Here is a 22,520-nt window from a genome sequence, read left to right as displayed (position 1 = left end):
TTTTGCAGCAGAGCTTATTGCTTTATTTGTTTTTTCAAAAAAAAAAAAAAAAACCAAAACAAAAATGCGACCAAAACGAAAACTCGCAACTCTGGATGTACACGTTCAGTTCAGTTGAATGCCTGCAGATTTTTTGCCCAATTTGAATTTAGGGTCATTCAAAATAATACTGTGAATTTGTCTTAATTGAATTCTTTTTTGTTTGTTTGAATTGTCAATCGAGATCTTAGAGAATACGACGGAGTGAAAAGAAAAATTATGGTGGTGGGTATAACAAGTAAGGAAAGTCTAAAGTCGGGCGGGGCCCTGCACCACTTTGTAGATCTAAATTTTCGATACCATATCACATCCGTAAAATGTGTTGGGGGCTATGTATAAAGGTTTGTCCCAAATACATACATTTAAATATCACTCGATTTGGACAGAATTTGATAGACTTTTACAAAATCTATAGACTCAAAATTTAAGTTGGCTAATGCACTAGGGTGGAACACAATTTTAGTACAAAAAATATGGGAAACATTTAAATCTGAAGCAATTTTAAGGAAACTTCGAAAAAGTTTATTTATGATTTATCGCTCGATATATATGTATTAGAAGTTTTGGACAATTAGAGTCATTTTTACAACATTTCGACTAAGCAGTGGCGATTTAACAAGGAAAATGTTGGTATTTTGACCATTTTTGTCGAAATCAGAAAAACATATATATAGGAGCTATATCTAAATCTGAACCGATGTCAACCAAATTTGGCACGCATAGCAACAATGCTAATTCTACCTCCTGTGCAAAATTTCAACTAAATCGGAGTTCAAAATTGGCCTCTGTGGTCATATGAGTGTAAATCGGGCGAAAGCTATATATGGGAGATATATCCAAATCTGAACCGATTTCAACCAAATTTGGCACGCATAGCTACAATGCTAATTCTACTCCCTGTGCAAAATTTCAACTAAATCGGAGCAAAAAATTGGCCTCTGTGGGCAAATAAGTGTAAATCGGGCGAAAGCTATATATAGGAGCTATATCTAAATCTGAACCGATTTGGATGATATTTTGCAAGTTTTTCGAGACTCATAAAATATTCGGATGTATGGAATTTGGGGAAGATCGGTTGATATACATGCCAATTATGACCAGATCGGTGAAAAATATATGGCAGTTATATCTAAATCTGAACCGATTTTTTTCCAAAATCAATAGGGATTGTCTTTGAGCCGAAACAGGAACCTATACCAAATTTTAGGACAATCGGACTGTACTTTGCACACAAAAATACACCAACAGACAGACAGACAGACGGACATCGCTAAATCGACTCAGGATTTAATTCTAAGATGATCGGTATACTAAACGATGGGTCTCAGACTTTTCCTTCTTGGCGTTACATACAAATGCACAAACTTATTATACCCTGTACCACAGTAGTGGTGAAGGGTATAATTAGTCACACATTTTGGCGTAAAGCACAATTTTCAACTTTGAGTACTGTAATGTGGACGCATATGAGTGACATACAAACTAAATATGATAAATTATGAATATTTTGGTGTATTTACATATTCAAACTGAATATGAGCTGATGGTTTCAACCAACATACTTTTTAGGCCAAACAAAAAATCAAAAAAAAAAAAATGTCTAAATTTTAGTTCTACCCGGGCGATATTTTTTATTTGGCATCTAATAATACAAAATTTACAAAATTTGTGCCACGTTACGAACAAAAATAATTTAAAAATTTTCAAAATCTGTCTTGTATTTGTTTTTCTTTTGTTTTTTTTTTGTTTTGGTTGAAATTCTAAATTTGCATTATTTTCGGTAGTGATGGCAGTGTGCGATTGCAATGGTTACGAGTGCTTGTGATCTCATGGATTTCATAAAATTATGGCTTTTTTTCATCCATTGTTGGCTAGTTAGCTGCATGGGTTTGTTTTGTTCGATTGCGTTTCTCTATTGAATCATTATTGTTGGCATACAGAAATATCGATATTTGAATATGTGTTGAGTATTTAAGTTTAACCTTGTCATGGCACAATTTGGAAGATTTCTATCTATAAAGCTTTATGGTATTGTTTCGTCTTTATATGATTTTTAACGCCATCAAAATATAATTAAATATATTTCAATTATATCTGATTGAATGCGAAAATAATAAGCTTTGTTTATTCCAAATGAATGAAAATCTAAAGAAGAAAATTTGCATTTTTTCTATGCAAATAAATACGATGAATTTTATACCACACAATGAAGTCTTAATTGTGATTAGACTACCAGTCATAAATTAAAGATTTTGTTACAATTTATTGAAGCCTATCTAAGAAACTATATTTCTTAATGGAATAGTTCAAAGGGAGACCTAATTTAGACTATTGTTATATATAATTTCATTCATATTCAACATTGTTTTGTTTATTATATTTATTTCATTTCATTTAATTTTATTTTACTGTATAAAAATTTGTTATAGGATAGCGGGTATTTTAACCTTATTCCCTGTATAACGCATCGAAATATTAGTCTCAAAACTCATAATATACTTTTGGTCAAGGTCGATCTAGCGATGACTGTCCTTCCGTCTGTTGTAATCACGCTAATTTCCGAACCAAGTAGAGTCTTTTGATGATGTAGGCTAATGGTATTGAAAAGCGGCCTGTATCCAGATTCCAATCTGGCCATGGAGGCAGCAATTTTCTTCAATCTGCTTGAAATTTGAAATCTAGATATTGCAAATTTTGTTATACAGGATGACTGATATGTATTGCAATCAACAACCAGGTTGGTATCATTTCTAAACCGTTCGTCTGACAGCTGACAGATTTCTTGCACTGACATTTCATTTTATTCATTACAAGCTTACAGAAGAAGCATTTTGATCTATTACATTCAGAAATAAAATTATTCGTAATAAAATCAAGTGGCTATCGGTAGATACCTTCAGCATTTAAATGTGAATGAATCGTTTAAATCTAAATAGCTCTTTAATGTGATACCGGCAGTGTTGCATCGAAACCAAAAAGTGGACAAAAAAAGGCAAAAACACCTGAACGATGCAGCACATATTGAAAAAATTACTCTGACTAAAGCCAATGAAACTCCCAAAAGTATATACGGACCTAAGTTGGGCCAGGCCGAATCTTAAATACTCACCACCATGAATCAAATATAATGATTTCCTTTGAAAACTTTTGGTCGTAGCCGGTTACTTGAAAGTGTATAGAATTTCTGTTGGATTCGATGACAGATACTCTGCCAAGCAAACATATATTCCATAACATGGACAATCAAATCGGGATTTCGGTCTATATGGGTGCTACACTAAAACATGGACCGATTCAAACCATACTCTCCACACCTATTTACGGACTTAATACCTATTTGAATTTGGGCAAATAGGATAAAAATTAGGATCTCTAAACGCTCAAGAGGTCAAATCGGGAGATCGGTTTATATGTGGGAGATACTAAGCACGGACCTATACACAGCATCTTCGGCACAATTAAGTGTGGACCAAAAATACCTCTAGATTTCTAATTTCAGGCAAAGCGGATAAAAATTGTGATGTTCAGAAGCCTACGGAATCAAATCAGTAGATCGGGCTATATGGGGATTGTACCGAAACGTTGACCGAATATTCAGCACACTTATTTATGCACCCAAAATACCTCTAAATTTTGATTTTCGGACAAATCGGAAAAAATACTTGTGGTGCCTGGATCAAGACCCCAACTAGAGGGGTCGGTTTGTATGGAACTATTTCAAAACTTAGTCCGATATAACCCATCTTTGTACTTGACCAGCCTGCAGACAAAAGACGAATTTGTGCAAAATTTCAGCACGATAGCTTCATTATTGACGACTGTAGCGTGATTAAAACCAGGGTTGGCCTGTCACAAACTGTGACTTTTTCGACATACATTTGCGACGGTATAATACGTGCAGAAAACCTAATTTTGAATTGAAGAAATTATGAACATTTTTATACCCTCCACCATAGGATGGGGGTATATTAACTTTGTCATTCCGTTTGTAACACATCGAAATATTGCTCTAAGACCCCATAAAGTATATATATTCTGGGTCGTGGTGAAATTCTGAGTCGATCTAAGCATGTCCGTCCGTCCGTCCGTCTGTCCGTCTGTCCGTCTGTCCGTCCGTCCGTCTGTCCGTCTGTCCGGCTGTCCGTCCGTCTGTGGAAATCACGCTAACTTCCGAACGAAACAAGCTATCGACTTGAAACTTGGCACAAGTAGTTGTTATTGATGTAGGTCGGATGGTATTGAAAATGGGCCATATCGGACCACGTTTACGTATAGCCCCCATATAAACCGATCCCCAAATTTGGCTTGGGGAGCCTCTCGGAGCAGCAAAATTCATCCGATCCGGTTGAAATTTGGTACGTGGTCTTAGTATACGGTCTCTAACAACCATGCAAAAACTGGTCCATATCGGTCCATAATTATATATAGCCCCCATATAAACCGATCCCCAGATTTGACCTCCGGAGCCTCTGGGAGGGGCAAAATTCATCCGATCCGATTGAAATTTGGTACCTGATGTTAGTATATGGTCTCTAACAACCTTGCAAAAATTGGTCCATATCGGTCCATAATTATATATAGCCCCCATATAAACCGATCCCCAGATTTGACCTCCGGAGACTTTTGGAGGGGCAAAATTCATCCGATCCGGTTGAAATTTGGTACCTGATGTTAGTATACAGCCTCTAACAACCATGCAAAAATTGGTCCATATCGGTCCATAATTATATATAGCTCCCATATAAACCGATCCCCAGATTTGACCACCGGAGCCTCTTGGAGGAGCAAAATTCATCCGATCCGGTTGAAATTTAGTACGTGGTCTTAGTATATGGTTTTTAACAACCATGCAAAAATTGGTCCATATCGGTCCATAATTATATATAGCCCCCATATAAACCGATCCCCAGATTTGAACTCCGGAGCCTCTTGGAGGGGCAAAATTCATCCGATCCGGTTGAAATTTGGTACCTGATGTTAGTTTACGGCCTCTAATAACCATGCAAAAATTGGTCGATATCGGTCCATAATTATATATAGCCCCCATATAAACCGATCCCCAGATTTGACCTCCGGAGCCTCTTGGAAGAGCAAAATTCATCCGATCCAGTTGAAATTTGGTACATGGTGTTAGTATACAAACATGCAAAAATTGGTCCATATCGGTCCATAATTATATATAGTTCCCATATAAACCGTCCCCAGATTTGACGTCCGGAACCTCTTGGAGGAGCAAAAGTCATCCGATACGGTTGAAATTTGGTACATTTTGTCAATATATGGCCTCTAACAGCCATGTAAAAATTGGTCCATATCGGTCTTTAGTTATATATAGCCGATGACTTATTACACAAAAATTGGTCCATATCGCCAAAAATAATCTACCAAAACTTTATTTCCATAGAAAATTTTGTCAAATTTTATTACTATAGAAAGTCTTGTCAAAATTTCATTTCTATAGAAAGTTTTGTCAAAAGTTTATTTCTATACAAATGTTGGGCAAAATTTTATTTCCATAGAAAATTTTGTCAAAATTTTATTTCTATAGAAAATTTTGTAATCTACCAAAACTTTATTTCCATAGAAAATTTTGTCAAATTTTATTACTATTGAAAGTTTTGTTAAAATTTCATTTCTATAGAAAGTTTTGTCAAAAGTTTATTTCTATAGAAATGTTTGTCAAAATTTTATTTCTATAGAAAATTTTGTCAAAATTTTATTTCTATACAAAATTTTGTCAACATTTTATTTCTATAGAAATTTTTGTCAAAATTGTATTGTTATAGAAAATTTTGTCAACATTTTACTTCCATAGAAAATTTTGTCAACATTTTATTTCTATAGAAAATTGTGTCAAGTTTTTATTTCTATAGAAAATTTTGTCAAATTTTTATTTCTATAGAAAATTTTGTCAAGGTTTCATTTCTATAGAAAATTTTGTCAAAATTTTATTTCTATAGAAAATTTTGTCAAACTAGATTATATACGTATTTAATCGGCCTTTTTTTGTTTAATATATACCCCGTATGGGCTAACTTACAATTTAGAAGACAGTGTTAAAAAGTTTTACGATACCTTGCCATCGGCAAGTGTTATCGCAACCCAAGTAATTCGATTGTGGATGACAGCCTTTAGTAGAAGTTCCTACGCAATCCATGGTGGAGGGTACATAAGATTCGGCCTGGCCGAACTTACGGCCGTATATACTTGTTTAATTTAGTTTGACACCAGTCGCTGTCAATTTCTGCAGAAATTTGTGAAAGTTGTCCCACGGTCAAGCCCATTTTCTTAGGTGGTATCGAAATTCCCGTTGGTGAGTGTGCAAAATACCTTGAGGTTATATTGGACAGGAGACTGAACCAGGAATGATAAATGATGTTGACGAAACAGTACTAAAAATCTTTTAAAAATGTACTTTCAAAGTCAAAGGATACTAAAATTACATAATATCACATTTAAAGACTATTGTAAAAATATACGTATATTTAATTCTAGGCCGATTTGGACACATTTTTAGAATTTCTAAAAAACTTATTTTTCAAAATGTTATTTCTATAAAAAATTTTGTCAACATTTTATTTCTGCAGAAAATTTTGTAAACATTTTATTTTTACCAAAGTTTTTTACATATTTTATTTCTGTAGTAAATTTTGTCAAAAGTGTATTTCTATAGAAAATTTTGTCAACATTTTATTTCTATTGAAAATTTTGTCAAAATTTTATTTCTATAGAAAATTTTGTCAAAATTGTATTTCTATAGAAAATTTTTTCAAAATTTTATTTCTATTGAAAATTTTGTCAAAATTTTATTTCTATAGAAAATTTGGCAAAATTTTATTTCTATACAAAGTTTTACAAAATTTTATTTTTATAGAAAATTTTGACAAAATTTTATTTCTATAGAAAATTTTTTCAAAAGTTTATTACAGTAGAAAATTTATGAAGAAGTACCACCACTTTGCAAAATCAAGAATTCTACCAATCTACAAAACAGTAAAAAATTTACCATATTTTGTAGAATTTTACCAACTATGGCAACCGGGGCCGGCTCTAAGCATTATTGCTAAAGACACCATGTGTGTATAGGCATAGACAATATTCCTCTCCTGTAATAAAAACTAAAATATCCTCATTTTGGAAATGTTTATTTCTTCAATGTCCGCTATTTATAATTTTTGAGTTGAGTTGATAACTAAGAAATGTTCACATTTAGGGCCAAATAACTCTATTATGGTAATTGTGATGAAAAAGTACCAAATGGCTCGTGGTCAGCCAATGTGTTTTTGGCAGTCGAAATGTATCAAAAAAAAAAAAACACAAAAGTGTCAACTTTATCAACCCTGGACTGAACTTTAAGCTAAGAAAGGACGAGAAACCCCGTTTCAGCGCCACCTATATGTGAAAAAATGAGTTATATACCAATACATTTTTTTGCGATTTAATCGTCCATAGAAATTGGCACAAATTGGCCAAACGGGAAGAGATAGAAAAGCCAAGTTTTAACCAAAGATAAACTGAAACGATAGCTTTCGATTGGAAATAAAACCTTTTGCCGGAAATCTTCCGAATCACATTTTGCAATATCCGTTTTTACCATCGGATATAGCACTAAAAGATCTATCTTTCACATATAAATCTGTAACCCCATCTTTTTCCATTTGGCCACAGTGGTCACTTTTCTCTTGGGGTGAAGTGCCTCCACTTTTTTCCAAGCCATATATTGAGACTCCCATGCGAAAGCTATCGTTTCAGTTTATCTTTTGTTAAAGTTTGGCTTTTCTATCTCTTCCCGTTTGGACAATTTGTGCCAATTTCTATGGACAATTATATCACAAAAAAATGTATTCGTATATAACTCATTTGTTCACATATAGGTGGCGCTGAAACGGATTTTCATATACGGATTAATTTTCCCTTACATCGAGAAAAGCCACGGTTGCCCTGTACTCGTTCAAAAGGCAATCGGGAAAATGGGATTAAAACCGAAAGTTGTGAACATTTCTTCGAATTGAAACTTCTTCGCACATACCATCGCCTTGGATATCATCAAATTCGCTGCCTGACGCGACTAAAGTATTTTGAACTTTGCTACTTTTACGACGCGTATGCGACGTTTACCACGTTTAAAACATTGCGACATTCGCAAACCTAAACAAAACTTCAAAACTAGCCTAAAACTTATTTTGAGGATTTTACATCTTTGGTTTAAAGTTTTTTTTTTTAATTAAGAAAACATTTTTTATTTTGTAATATCCTAATTTTAATTTTATAGAGTCTGAATTTAAATTTAGATAGCTCCATAAGAAATCTTTATTTTAAAGAAGCGGCACCTTTGGCTCGGATTCAATGCCAAAATCCATAAAGAAAGTTCAAAATCTAAGTAAAACTAAGTAAATTTTTTTGAGTATATGCAAATATAATTTTTGGCATCTCTTAGCAAAATTTTTTTTTTATTACGATATTTTGCTTTTTGTTGGTAAACAAACAATTAATTGTATTTTTTAATATATGCTATATTTTTGCAGTCGTTTTTGTTTATGTAATAATTGTATTCGCAATATTTAACTTTTACTTGGCAATTGTTGGATACTATACATTTAGAGGGTAATATTTTAAGATTGTTAAAAAATGGATTAAAAATATATTTTTGTTTTTCTAAACTGTGTATAAGCCTACAAAATATATTTTAATTTTGTGAAACTATTGAAATTATAAAAATTTTATTTCCCATTAATTTTATTTTTCAATGATTGTCATAGCATATTACCCTTTTGCTCTGCTTATGTCTTGCAAACTGGCGGTTGTGTTAAATTGACCCAGATTATTTTGCGGCACCATGTCTCTTTATTAATTGACCAGAAAAGATATCGCTTCGCATAGCACCTCCTGGTATATATGTTATAAATTGTATGTGCTTCAATGTGCGACGTCAGCATTTAAAATAACAAATCATTGTTTAATTCTTAAAAAATGTATTTTTTCCTGATCTCATAATGTAACAATAAATTTGTTTATTAATAGTTCTGTTGAATTTTAACTGTTTAAAGGTTTGTAATAGAAAGCTACTCTATGTCTTTTAAAAATTTTTAGTGATTTTTAGTGAGAACTGAGTATTTCAGCTTTGTAAAGACTTTCCTATAAAAAGCAGTTTCCTTATTATTGTGACAAAATAGATATGGGCTGGGCTAATGGAGGAATATTTCCCATGAAGCATTCGTGGGCTACATGAGTACAGTGAGACCTCTCAACGTTGGACTCTTTGAAAAACGGACACTTCTCAACTTCAATATCGGTCCACTTTTACGTATAGCCACCATATAAACGGACCCCCAAATTTGGCTTGCGATTGCTCTAAAAGAAGCAAATTTCATCCGATCAGGCTGAAATTTGGTACATGGTGAGTATATGGTCTCTAACAACCATGCAAAAATTGGTCCATATCGGTCCACTTTTACGTATAGCCCCCATATAAACGGGCCCCCAAATTTGGCTTGCGATTGCTCTAAGAGAAGCAAATTTCATCTGATCCGGCTGAAATTTGGTACATGGTGTTAGTGTATGGTCTCTAACAACCATGCAAAAAATTGGTCCATATCGGTCCACTTTTACGTATAGCCCCCATATAAACAGGCCCCCAAATTTGGCTTGCAATTGCTCTAAAAGAAGCAAATTTCATCCGATCCGGCTGAAATTTGGTACATGGTGTAAGTATATGGTCTCTAACAACCATGCAAAAATTGGTCCACATCGGTCCATAATTATATATAGCCCCCATATAAACCGATCCCCCGATTTGGCTTGCGGAACCTTTAAGAGAAGCAAATTTTATCCGATCCGGCTGAAATTTGGTACATGGTGTTGGTATATATTCTCTAATGACCATGCAAAAATTGGTCCACATCGACCCATAATTATATATAGCCCCCATATAAGCCGATCCCCAGATTTGACCTCCGGAGCCTCTTAGAGGAGCAAAATTCATCCGATCCGGTTGAAATTTGATACGTGGTGTTAGTATATGGTCTCTAACAACCATGCAAGAATTGGTCCATATCGGTCCATAATTATATATAGCCCCCATATAAATCGATCCCCAGATTTGTCCTCCCCAGCCTCTTGGAGGAGCAAAATTCATACGATCCGGTTGAAATTTGGAACATGGTGTTAGAATGTGGTCTCTAACAAACACGCAAGAATTGGTCCATATCGGTCCATAATTATATATAGCCCCCATATAAACCGTTCCCCAGATTTGATCTTCGGAGCCTCTTGGAGGAGCAAAATTCATACGATCCGGTTGAAATTTGGAACATGGTGTTAGAATGTGGCCGCTAATAACCATGCCAAAATTGGTCCATATCGGTCTATAGTTATATGTAGCCGATCCCCAATCACACAAAAATTGGTCCATATCGGTTCATAATCATGGTTGCCACTCGAGCCAAAAATAATCTACCAAAATTTTATTTTTATAGAAAACATTGTCAAAATGTTATTTCTATAGAACATTTTGTCAAAATTTTATTTCTATAGAACATTTTGTCAAAATTTTATTTCTATAGAAAATTTTGTCAAAATTTTATTTCTATAGAAACTTTAAACTTAATTATATACGTATTTAATCGTATACCTTGCCATCGGCTTCAGTAGAAGTTTCTACGCAATCCATGGTGGAGGGTACATAAGCTTCGGCCTGGCCGAACTTACGGCCGTATATACTTGTTTTACATTGCCTTTTTTTGCAAACCTGGAAAAGTCGATTTTTCTACTTTTTCAAAATTAAATTTTTAGAATTATTGAGAAGTCGACGGCTCTACTTTTTGGTTAATTTTCAATAACAAAAAGTGCTTCTTGTCCAACTTTTCGAATTTTTTTGCATTATGAAAATGAACCCTCATTTCCTTTTTGGAATTTTGCTTCATTGTCAAGTGGGGCCTATTTTCGCATTGTGAAACTTGACAATGGTGGCAAGTATAGATACTTTTGTTGTTCTGAACAGCATTGGTTTTTAGTGGCCGAGGTTTAAGACTTTCTCCTATGGACAGAGTCAAAAGTGAGCTAATGCGATTCCCCAGAGATTCGTACTCAGTAACAGTAATTTCTTTCGAAAACTTCATATTTGTTCCATCAGTTAGTTTTCACACACTGAAAGATTTCATGTCCTTAAATTACGAATGCAAATTTTGCTTAGCATAGGAGACGCATTTCTCTAACATAACGAGTTTTTCCTTGTCCAATGAAGTCGAATTGCCCTTATAATTATGTGATTTGACTTAAAAATGGGTATCATAACATGAAAGAAAAAAAATGTTGGGCTAAGGTCAACTTGACTTTAATAATTCAGAAAAATTCTTTAAAATTAATGAAATTGTCTTCAAATTTGTTGTCTTTTTGCATCGTGACTGCAAAGCAAAAAATCGTTCAAAAATAGGACATGCTTTTCAACACTTTATTTTAAAGACGCTTTCTACTTGAAACATAGCATAATTTCCATGGAAGTCGAGTCTGAATTTGGAAAATAAAGTTAACGTGTTTTTAAAGGTATGTGTGAAAAATAAAAATTTGCTTCCTACACACAAAAAAATTTCACGAAAATTTTTCCAATTAAAATTTTAATAGAGTTTTAAAAAATATTCAATTAAAAATTTAATTGATTCAACAAATTTTTTAATTGAAACACAAAAATAATAGTATCAACTAATTTTTTAATTGGATCAATTAACTTTTTAATTGACCTTCAATTAATTTTTTAATTGATACTATCATTTCTGTGATTGAAGACATTTCAATTAAAAATTAATTGGATCAACTAATTTCGTGATTGAATCAGAAAAAAAATTTTTGTGTGTAGAAGCAAGTACACAAAACCCAAATTTAAAAGAGAATTGTATCTTAAAAGTATCCTTACTTGTATTCTCCGCTTCTTTGGCTCGGAATCAATACCAAAATTATTAAAGTAAAGACAAAATCTTTGAAACCGGACATGCTTTTTTTCAGTGCACGGACTTTTAAATCAAAAAAGAAAATAGGTCCTAATTTTATTTTGAGGTTGATTTTCCTGTTTTAATTACATTTTGTTGGGGCCAATTTTCATTATGAAGCATCGCCCCATATTTGTAGACCGGTTAAATTTGGGATTTGGCCAGAGTGGCCACAGTGGGCTAACGAGATTCTGTAGTGAACAGAGTTTAAGACTTTGTCCTATGATCAGAGAGTATTAAGAGAGCTAAGTTCCAAAAACATACGCGACTGGTGTTTGAGGCTTTCTCTTACGGACAGAGTGGGCGAATATAAGGTGACTTATGTGAAAATTTACTTACGCACAAAAAAATTAATATTTGTTTGTTATCAGTAACACCACTTAAAATTTGAAAATGAAACCTACATTTTTTTTGAGTCAATTTTCATGCTTTTGAGTCAATTTTAATGCATGTAACGACTATGAAGTCGTTACAAAGAGTCATCCTAGAATTGGGGCACTGTTTCAATTTAGTTTTGGAGCTCATTATTTTGGGGCTCATTTTCAAACTGTCGATTTTACTCACTATAAAGATTCGCTTTATTGGCCTTATCCAAAAAAATGAGAGCCATGGGTTCAATTTCAGCTTCGACTAAACACAAAAAAGTTTTTCAGTGATTGATTATCCCCTCTCAGTAATGCTGGTGACATTTCGAAGTGTTGCAAAGCTTATCTAAGTGGTTTCACCACAATTTGTAACTCCGTTCGGACTCGGAGGAGGTCCCTTGTCATTGAAAACATGGAATCGGGCAGCACTCAGTGATAAGAGAAGTTTACCACTATGGTACCACAATTTTCTAAATAATGTAAGCGATCCTGACATAACGAGCTGCCACTATACCTAACCTAACATCAAAAGTCGACTTGACGATTTAATTCAATTTGTCGATTTATTTTTTTAAATCGAAAAGGAGCTTCCCGATCGAAGAATTACTCGTTACTGTGGTTAGTGAATAATGTTTTTTTGTGCGACAAAAAATCAGAAAATACCTCTGACCCCTCTACGTTTGTTTGTGGTTCTAGAGATTTTTTTTGTTTAATTTTGGAAAAGTCTTTTTTCGATATTCGAAATGATGAATTTTTCCATTTTCCATTTGAATTAAAACAAAATTTGATTTTCCAATTTTTCTACACTCTTGTACTTGCTGGTGTGAAGATCGAAATTCGAGGAATCGCTGTAGTCCACTTTGGTATGAATATAAAGTTGCTTAGTCAATGTTAGTTCAATAGAAAAATTAGATTAGTCCATGTGAAATCTCAAGCATTGCAAGCGCATTAAATTAAAAATTTGCTTTTTTTAGTTTCTATTGTTTTTACTTGAAATAACCTCTGAATTGTCTCACTTTAACTTTTTATTATTTCCTATAGAGTTCTATAGTATACTAGTACCGGGGTTAATGTAATTTTATCGTCCACCTTGACCTCCTTCATAGTGCTGAGTTTTCTTTTTATCTAATTAAACAAATTAATATTTTCTTGTTGTTGTTGTTGTTTTTGTATACTTTTGGTCTAAGAGTTCATGGCATAGAATTTCTCTTGTCATCATTGACACTTCTTCACTAAAGGTCAAAACGTCTTAATTTCTTTACGAGTTATGTTCGTATTCTTACTATATGTCAAAGAAATATGAAACTAATTGTTAAGGCTATTGCAAGTTTTCTTTCTTTTCGTAATTTTAGTTATTTTATGGCTTGCCATATGAGACAAATAATTCTGACCAAAAAGAAAAAAATATAACCCTCCACCGTGTAACCCAAATTTGTAATGTGTTTTTGGTGTTCGCATCTGGATGGTGTGGACGTTTATAAAAATTGCACAAAAAAAAAAATTGTGCAAAAGTGAAAATAGTGTTGGTTTTAAATTTTTTTTGTATACATACTATTTAAAAAAAATTAAAAAAAAAAATTGGCCATGTTAGGTTTAGTATGAGGCGACGATGACGATATACTTTTTTCTAGAATTTATTACATGACTGTAGAAGCCATTATGCCTGCCACAACCCTCTTACTGAAGGGGTGGTTTTTCCATTTCGTTTTTATTTCTTTACTTGTTCTGCTTATTTTTTTGGGGCCAATGTTAGTAAATATTTACATGCAAATAACGTGTGGAACGATAATAATAGTAGCTCAAAAACAGCTAACAGAATTTTCATGTAGATTAAAATGAATTACTCAGGTGAATCGATAACAATTCGCCGTATGTATATAACAGTGGCAATTGATTGATGGAAAAAAGGGGTCATAAAAAGACACTGATAGAAGTAAAACTAAATAAGGGTTTAGTTCAGCATATGTTTGAGACTTAAACAAATTTCCTGCTACTAGAAAGCTATCGTAAAACATCAAGAGCTACAAGAGCTTCATTAAAACTCTTGATTGCAATGTTTAAATCACTTATTGAGCCATCTGCCGGTATTTTTTGGTATGTATATTGAGAATTGTACTCTCAGTAATGCTGGTGATATTTTCTGAGTGTTTCAAAGCTGCTCTAAGTTGTTTCACCGTAATGTAAATACCGTTCGGACTCGGCAGTAAAAAAGAGGTCCCTTGTCACTTTTTGAGCTAAACCTAGAATCGGGCAGCACTCATCGATAAGAGAGAAGTTCGTCACTTAAGTTATCACAATGGACAAAATATTCTAAGTGAGCCTGAAGTAACGAACTGATCTATACTTATCTTATAAAACGCAATTCATTTTTATACCCTCCACCATAGGATGGGGGTATATTAACTTTGTCATTCCGTTTGTAACACATCGAAATATTGCTCTAAGACCCCATAAAGTATATATATTCTGGCGCCTGGTGAAATTCTGAGTCGATCTTAGCATGTCCGTCCGTCCGTCTGTTGAAATCACGCTAACTTCCGAACGAAACAAGCTATCGACTTGAAACTTGGCACAAGTAGTTGCTATATATGTAGGTCGAATGGTATTGCAAATGGGCCATATCGGTTCACTTTTACGTATAGACCCCATATAAACGGACCCCCAGATTTGGCTTGCGGAGCCTCTAAGAGAAGCAAATTTCATCCGATCCTGGTGAAATTTGGTATATGGTGTTAGTATATGGTCTCTAACAACCATGCAAAAATTGGTCCACATCGGTCAATAATTATATATAGCCCCCATATAAACCGATCCCCAGATTTGACCTCGGGAGCCTCGTGAAAGAGCAAAACTCATCTAATGCAGTTGAAATTTGGTACGTGGTGTTAATATATGGCCTCAGACACCCATGCAAAAATTGGTCGAAATCGGTCAATAATTATATATAGCCCCCATATAAACCGATCCCCAGATTTGGCTTGCGGATCCTCTAAGAGAAGCAAATTTCATCCGATCCGGCTGAAATTTGGTACATGGTGTTAGTATATGGTCTCTAACAACCATGCACAAATTGGTCGACATCGGTCCATAATTATATATAGCCCCTATATAAACCGAACCCCAGATTTGGCTTGCGGAGCCTCTAAGAGAAGCAAATTTCATCCGATCCTGGTGAAATTTGGTATATGGTGTTAGTATATGGTCTCTAACAACCATGCAAAAATTGGTCCACATCGGTCAATAATTATCTATAGCCCCCATATAAACCGATCCCCAGATTTGACCTCGGGAGCCTCGTGAAAGAGCAAAACTCATCTAATGCAGTTGAAATTTGGTACGTGGTGTTAATATATGGCCTCAAATACCCATGGAAAAATTGGTCGAAAACGGACAATAATTATATATAGCCACCATATAAACCGATCCCCAGATTTGGCTTGCGGATCCTCTAAGAGAAGCAAATTTCATCCGATCCGGCTGAAATTTAGTACATGGTGTTAGTATTTGGTCTCTAACAACCATGCAAAAATTGGTCCACATCGGTCCATAATTATATATAGCCCCTATATAAACCGATCCCCAGATTTGGCCTCCGGAACCTCTAAGAGAAGCAATTTTCATCCGATCCTGGTGATATTTGGTACATGGTGTTAGTATATGGTCTCTAACAACCATGCAAAAGTTGGTCCACATCGGTCAATAATTATATATAGCCCCCATATAAACCGATCCCCAGATTTGACCTCCGGAGCCTCGTGAAAGAGCAAAACTCATCCGATTCAGTAGAAATTTGGTACGTGGTGTTAATATATGGCCTCAAACACCCATGCAAAAATTGGTCGAAATCGGTCAATAATTATATATAGCCCCCATATAAACCGATCCCCAGATTTGGCTTGCAGATCCTCTAAGAGAAGCAAATTTCATCCGATCCGGCTGAAATTTAGTACATGGTGTTAGTATATGGTCTCTAACAACCATGCAAAAATTGGTCCACATCGGTCCATAATTATATATAGCCCCATATAAACCGATCCTGGGATTCGTAATTATTTGTAGACTTACCTATACATACCTTTTTTGTCTATGTTAACCCTTTCGACCCTGAATTTTTATAGGTATCGCTAAAATTTTTTTTTTACTTTTAATCATGTTGAAGTCATTTAAGAAGCGTCTAGCCAAAATTTCGGGTCGCCACGCCCATTCGTTTAGGCGGTAGAGAATGTTGCCTGTGGGCAACTTTGGGCAATTGTGACTACAAAATAGTTTGTTTTGCATTGATAGACGTATTACGTTTTATTGGATTTTTGTTAAGTTTTTTGTTATTTTACAGTAAATATATACTTAGATGCGCGCGAGAGTGGAATTTCAATCACGCTCAAACACATTCACGAAGAAATATTTGTACTCACGCACGCCATGTGGGTAGGAATTCACGGTCACGAAATTAATTCACGAAATGAAAAGTCATACTCGCGCACGATCACACATGAACAACGTTTATGTCTCACGCTTTCGCACGATTCACGACAATTTTCGTAATTCACGACAAATCTCGTGAGTCACGAATATTTTCGGAACACGACAATTTTCGTGGCTCAATAAAATTCTGGTAATTAACGAAATTTCTCGTGATTCACGCTATTGAGTTGGATCGTGAGGGTGGGTTGGATCGTGAAAGTAAATTTTTATCGGGAGCGTGTTTTCGGAGAAAGTTTACTGACTCACAATCACGAACACAATTTGATTTTAACTCACGCTCACGCGCCACACATTTTTCTTTAATCCCGTTCACGCATATTCACGAGATTTCCTTTAAATTTTATTCACGGCTTCGCGTGAATCACGTGTGACTCACGAAAATGTTTTTTTTTTGTTTGTTTTTAACCCATGTCAATTTAACTGGCGGTGTAAAAAACCAAAGTATTATAAAGCGTCAATATTCGTGCTAATCCACTAGTATGTTGCCAAGAAGTGGCTTCCTCCCTTTTTACGATTCCTTCCAAATTCCCCACTGCACTGCAGATATGTTTTCCACATCATCGCCGCATTTCTCGTCACTGGGACATCCCAATTGAAGTTCAAAATTTTTTCAAAATCATTGTTTTTCAAACCTTTTTTCTCCAGGCCTTATGTTCAAAAATATGTAATTTTACTACCACAATTGCCTAAAGTTGCCCACAGGCAACTTTTCAATTTTAAAAATTTCTCATCTGTTGTTTTTTCGCAATTCTAAGATTTGACTTCCAGAAATATTTTATTTGACATGTACTACAATAGATTTAATAAAAACTTTCAACATTTTAGTTGTAATTTTTGAAAAAAGTCACATGTATAAAAACCTCTTTTTAAATTCGCAAATATTTTTTTCTTGAGGTACGTGCGTATTAATGATTTTTTTTTGCTAATTGACAACCAAATTAGCTGATTTTTCATTCAACTTGAAGAAAACACTTGTAGCTTTCGATACCGTTACAGTTTTATGAACAAAAACAAAAACAACGCTGACAGTGAGTCTCAAAACTCAAAAAGTTGCCCACAGGCAACTTTAGGGTCGAAAGGGTTAATATATATCACGTATGGACTAACTTACAATTAAGAAGACGATGTTAAGAAGTTTTAAGATACCTTACCATCGGTAAGTATTACTACAACCCAAGTAATTCGATTCTGGATGATAGTCTTTCGTAGAAGTTTCTACGCAATCCGTGGTGGAGGGTACATAAGATTCGGCCTGGCTGAACTTACGGCCGTATATACTTGTTAGATTTAAGTTTAGCATACGTTTACTAGGACACAAAGCTTAAATTATTTGTTTTTCCATCTATTTTGTTCATGCAACATCAAAGTCCTCTATATAAATGTGTTAACTACAAATTAAATTTCCGAATTCAAATTCAAGTCAAAACCATCTCCAGAGTAAAGTTGTGAAGGACATCTGCTATTTCTCGATAAAGTTTAGCTTTATCATAAACTCTAAAATATCATCGAATTTATTGACGATTTTTAACCCACCTTGGTGCAATGGTTAGTATGCCCGCCATCCATACAAGGTTAATTTGTTCAATCGCAGTTTCGACCAAACACCAAAAAAGTTTTCAGCGCCCTAAAAAAATTTTTTTTTTTGGATCCAAAGAGTTTGACCGTCCCTTAAGGATTGTGGTATTGATTCTTTAAAATAAAAACATTTTTAGCGACCTATCTGATTTTAAATCTAGGACCAATAAAATTACAATTAGGATACAGATCTCATTTATCAAATTCCCATTCTCTTTTCGCGGTTTATTAATAAAGCTATTCACGTACAAACAAATGCCAGTTCAAAAGTCCAAATTATAACGGATACTTCAAGGTAAAAAATGATTCCTTAATTCCACAAAAAAAAAAAAAAAAAAAAAAAACATTAAACCAAAGATGCTAAATCCTCAAAATAAGTCTTAGTCTATATTTGAAGCTTTTTAATCTGACATATACAGATTCAATATTTCAGTTAATTATTTCGTTAAATAAAAGATGTGTTTCGGTACTTCAAGGCTAATTTCCCTTAGTTCAAAGACATACGATTCTAACGGAAATTTGTGTCCTAAATGTAATAAAAAAATTTGAAGTAAATATTATAAACTTTATTTTAATTAAAATTTTATTACATACGAGTGTTATTATATAGCCAGGGGATGCTTGTATTACCGAATTTGGTTTATCCCAAGAGAAGCCATTAAAAATTGAGCAGTGTGAAGAAAATATTGTCGTGAGGTCAAAGATTTCATGTCTTTAAAATACGAATGCAAATTTTGCTTAGCATAGAAGACGCATTTCTCTAATATAAAGCTTTTTTCCTAGTCCAAAAGTCGATAAACTTTTCAATGAAGTCGTATTGTCCTTATAATTAAGTGATTTCACTTAAAAATGGGTATCATTACATGAAAGAAAAAAAGTTTGGGCTAAGGTCAACTTGACTTTAATAATTCAGAAAAATTCTTTAAATTTAATGAAATTGTCTTCAAAATTGGTGTCTTTTTGCATCTTGACTACAAAGAATAAAAATCGTTTAAATATAGGACATGTTTTTCAACACTTTATTTTAAAGACGTTTTTTTACTTGAAACAGCATAATTTCTACTGGAAGTCGAGTCTTCATTTAGAAAATAAAGTTGTCGTTAACTCGCTTTTAAACGACTATGATAGCATATGAAGAAAAAAAGCTGAAAAAACGAAAAATTTAAATTTGCTTCCTAGAAGCAAGTACACAAAACCTAAATTTAAAAGAGAATTGTGTCTTAAAAGTGTCCTTACTTGTATTCTCCGCTTCTTTGGCTCGGAATCAATACCAAAACTTTTAAAGTAAAGACAAAATCTTTGGAACCGGGCATGCTTTTTTTTCAGTGTAGCTAAACTTTTTAAACTTTTTTAGGTGGCAGCCCGATATTATTAGGCTCACTTAGACTATTCAGTCCATTGTGATATAACAGTGGTGAACTCCTTTTTATAGCCGAGTCCGAAACGGGGTCCCACATTGCTGTGAAACCACTTAGAAAAGCTTTGAAACACTCAAAAATGTCACCAGCATTACTGAGAGGGGATAATCCAGCGCTGAAAAACTTGTTGGTGTTTGGACGAAGCAGGGATCGAACCCACGAACATATGTATGCAAGTCGGCCATGCTAACCATGCTCAACGGTAGCTAAACTTTACATCATCCGGTGTGTGGTGTGGGCGCCGTAACGGCCGATGGTATTCATCGACCGTTGGAAAAATGCCCTAAAGACATTGGAGCCCTGGACAGGCTAGCATGCGGCAACCAAGAATGGTTTAAAAAGAAGTTTAATTCCGCTATTTCTACCGTACAATGGCCCATAAAATCCACGGATCTCTATCACGGTTGCCACTCCTGCCAAAAATAATCTACCAATATTTGAGAAAATTTTAATTTCAAAAAAAGTACCAAATAAAAAAATCTTATTTTCAGTTTTTTGATTAGTAGCATGAGCTAAAACGAATACTAAATTTTTTAAAGAGCTTGATTTAATATTAACTTTATAGTATAATTAGTTAACATTTCATATTTGTAGCAAAATTTGTCAAGATTTACATCCTATTGAAAATTTTCATTTCTATAGGAAATTTTATCAAAATTTTTATTCCTAGAGAAAATTTTGTAAAATTTTTAATTCTAGAGAAAATTTTGTCAAAATTATATTTCTATAAAAATTTTGTCAAGTACCTCTTCAATGGAGAAGAATATTTTGCAAAATCTATCAAAACACCAATCTACCAAACAGTACAAAATCTAAAAATTGTGGTAGAATTCTAGATAGACCGAGATAGTCCAATTGTGGCATGGTTGTTAGCGGTCATATACACCGGCAAAAAAGCATGCCCAGTTCCAAAGATTTTGTCTTTACTCTAAGGATTTTGGTATTGATTCAGAGCCAAAAAAGTGGAGAATTCAAGTAAAGACAAATTTAAGACACAATTCACTTTTAATTTTGAGTTTTGCGTACTTGATTCTAGGAAGCAAATTTTAATTGTTCGTTTTTTCGAGTTTTTTTTTTTCTCATACGCTATCAAAGTCCTTTACAAACGTGTTAACGACAACATTAATTTTGAAATTCAGACCCGACTTCCAGTAGAAATTATGCTTTGTTTCAAGTTTAAAATGTCTTTAAAATAAATTGTTGAAAAACATGTCCTATTCTTGAACACTTTTTTGCTTTGTAGTCAAGATGCAAAAAGTTTAAAGACAATTTCATTAATTTTAAGGAATTTTTCTGAATAATTAAAGTCAAGTTGACTTTATTCCAATACATTTTTCATTCATGTTATGATACCCATTTTTAATTCGAATCACTTAATTATAAGGAAAAAAAACGACTTCATTGAAAAGTTTATCGACTTTTGGACAAGGAAAAAAACTTTATATCTGAGAAATGTGTCTTCTTTGCTAAATAAAGTTCGTATTCGTATTTTAAGAACATGAAATCTTTGACCTCACGACAATATTTTTTTTTTAGTGTAGGAACTGTATAAGTAAATAAACGGGAAATACGGTGAGTGAGATTTTTCTAAAAACAAACAGTTAACAAAAACTTCTACATTCGTCTGTTCATCTACTAAAAACCAAAATATAAAAATTTTATATTAAACAAATATAAAACATTAAATATTTTACTCTCTATTTCATTTAACCACTTTGCAGTCTCTATCGTTTCGTGTTGAATGATATGTGAATACCTCATCCATTTGACGTCATTCACTCATATTTACATTTAAGTGTGTTATCTTTAACAAAAATAAACAAATTTTCATTATAACAATTTGAAGTTTTTGTGTTTTTACCATATTCCATATGCCATGTTATTCGTATGACAGATTGTTACTTTCGCTCGGTCGGAAAAAATGGGGAAACATGCTATGCATTTGGGTCACATAACCAACCAAGGATTTATAACCACACAATATCCCGACAGCATGCAAATTTACCTTTGACACTTGCTGTGTATGCACATTTTATGAAAAATATAAGGAGGGTGTTTCCATGTAAATGTAATATATTAAATAATTATACCCTGCGCCACACTGTGGAACAGGGTATTATAAATTAGTGCATATGTTTGCAACACCCAGAAGGAGACGAGATAGACACATGGTGTCTTTGGGTGGGCTCCTGAGTCGATATAGCCATGTCCGTCTGTCCGTGAACACATTTTTGTAATCAAAGTCTAGGTCGCAGTTTTAATCCAATCGACCTAAAATTTGGCACAAGTATGTGTTTTGTCTCAGAATAGAACCCTATTGATTTTTGAAGAAATCGGTTCAGATTTAGATATAGCTCCCAAATATATATTTCGCCCGATATGGACTTATATGGTCCCAGAAGCCAGAGTTTTACCCTAATTTTTTCCGTTCTTTCGACTACACCTCTTGAACTATTGAACATTTCACTAAACAATCAAGGGAATAAATGTAATCTATAAAATTATGATCAACTTTCTAGTTCATACCAATTCCACAACCACGGATTGACAAATATTTTTGCAAATTTTTGCCTCAGACTGCATTCAAAAAAGTTTACTTGGATCCATATAATTTGAAGTACCTCCGCCCTATGACAAGTTCATGTAAAATTCATTGGAGT

General features: G+C 33.8%; 1 protein-coding gene across 6 annotated transcripts in view; it reads left to right on the top strand.

Annotated features, from left to right (window-relative positions):
• Fhos (Formin homology 2 domain containing) overlaps positions 1-22,520 on the top strand; it is a 420,893-nt gene that overhangs the window by 164,469 nt on the left and 233,904 nt on the right. The gene's annotated exons all lie outside the window — the stretch shown is intronic.

Source organism: Haematobia irritans, chromosome 4 (genome assembly GCF_050003625.1).
Source record: "Haematobia irritans isolate KBUSLIRL chromosome 4, ASM5000362v1, whole genome shotgun sequence".
Classification (NCBI taxonomy): domain Eukaryota; kingdom Metazoa; phylum Arthropoda; class Insecta; order Diptera; family Muscidae; genus Haematobia; species Haematobia irritans.
The sequence above is the reverse complement of the archived record's forward strand: the minus strand, read 5'-3'. Positions and strand labels throughout refer to the sequence as shown.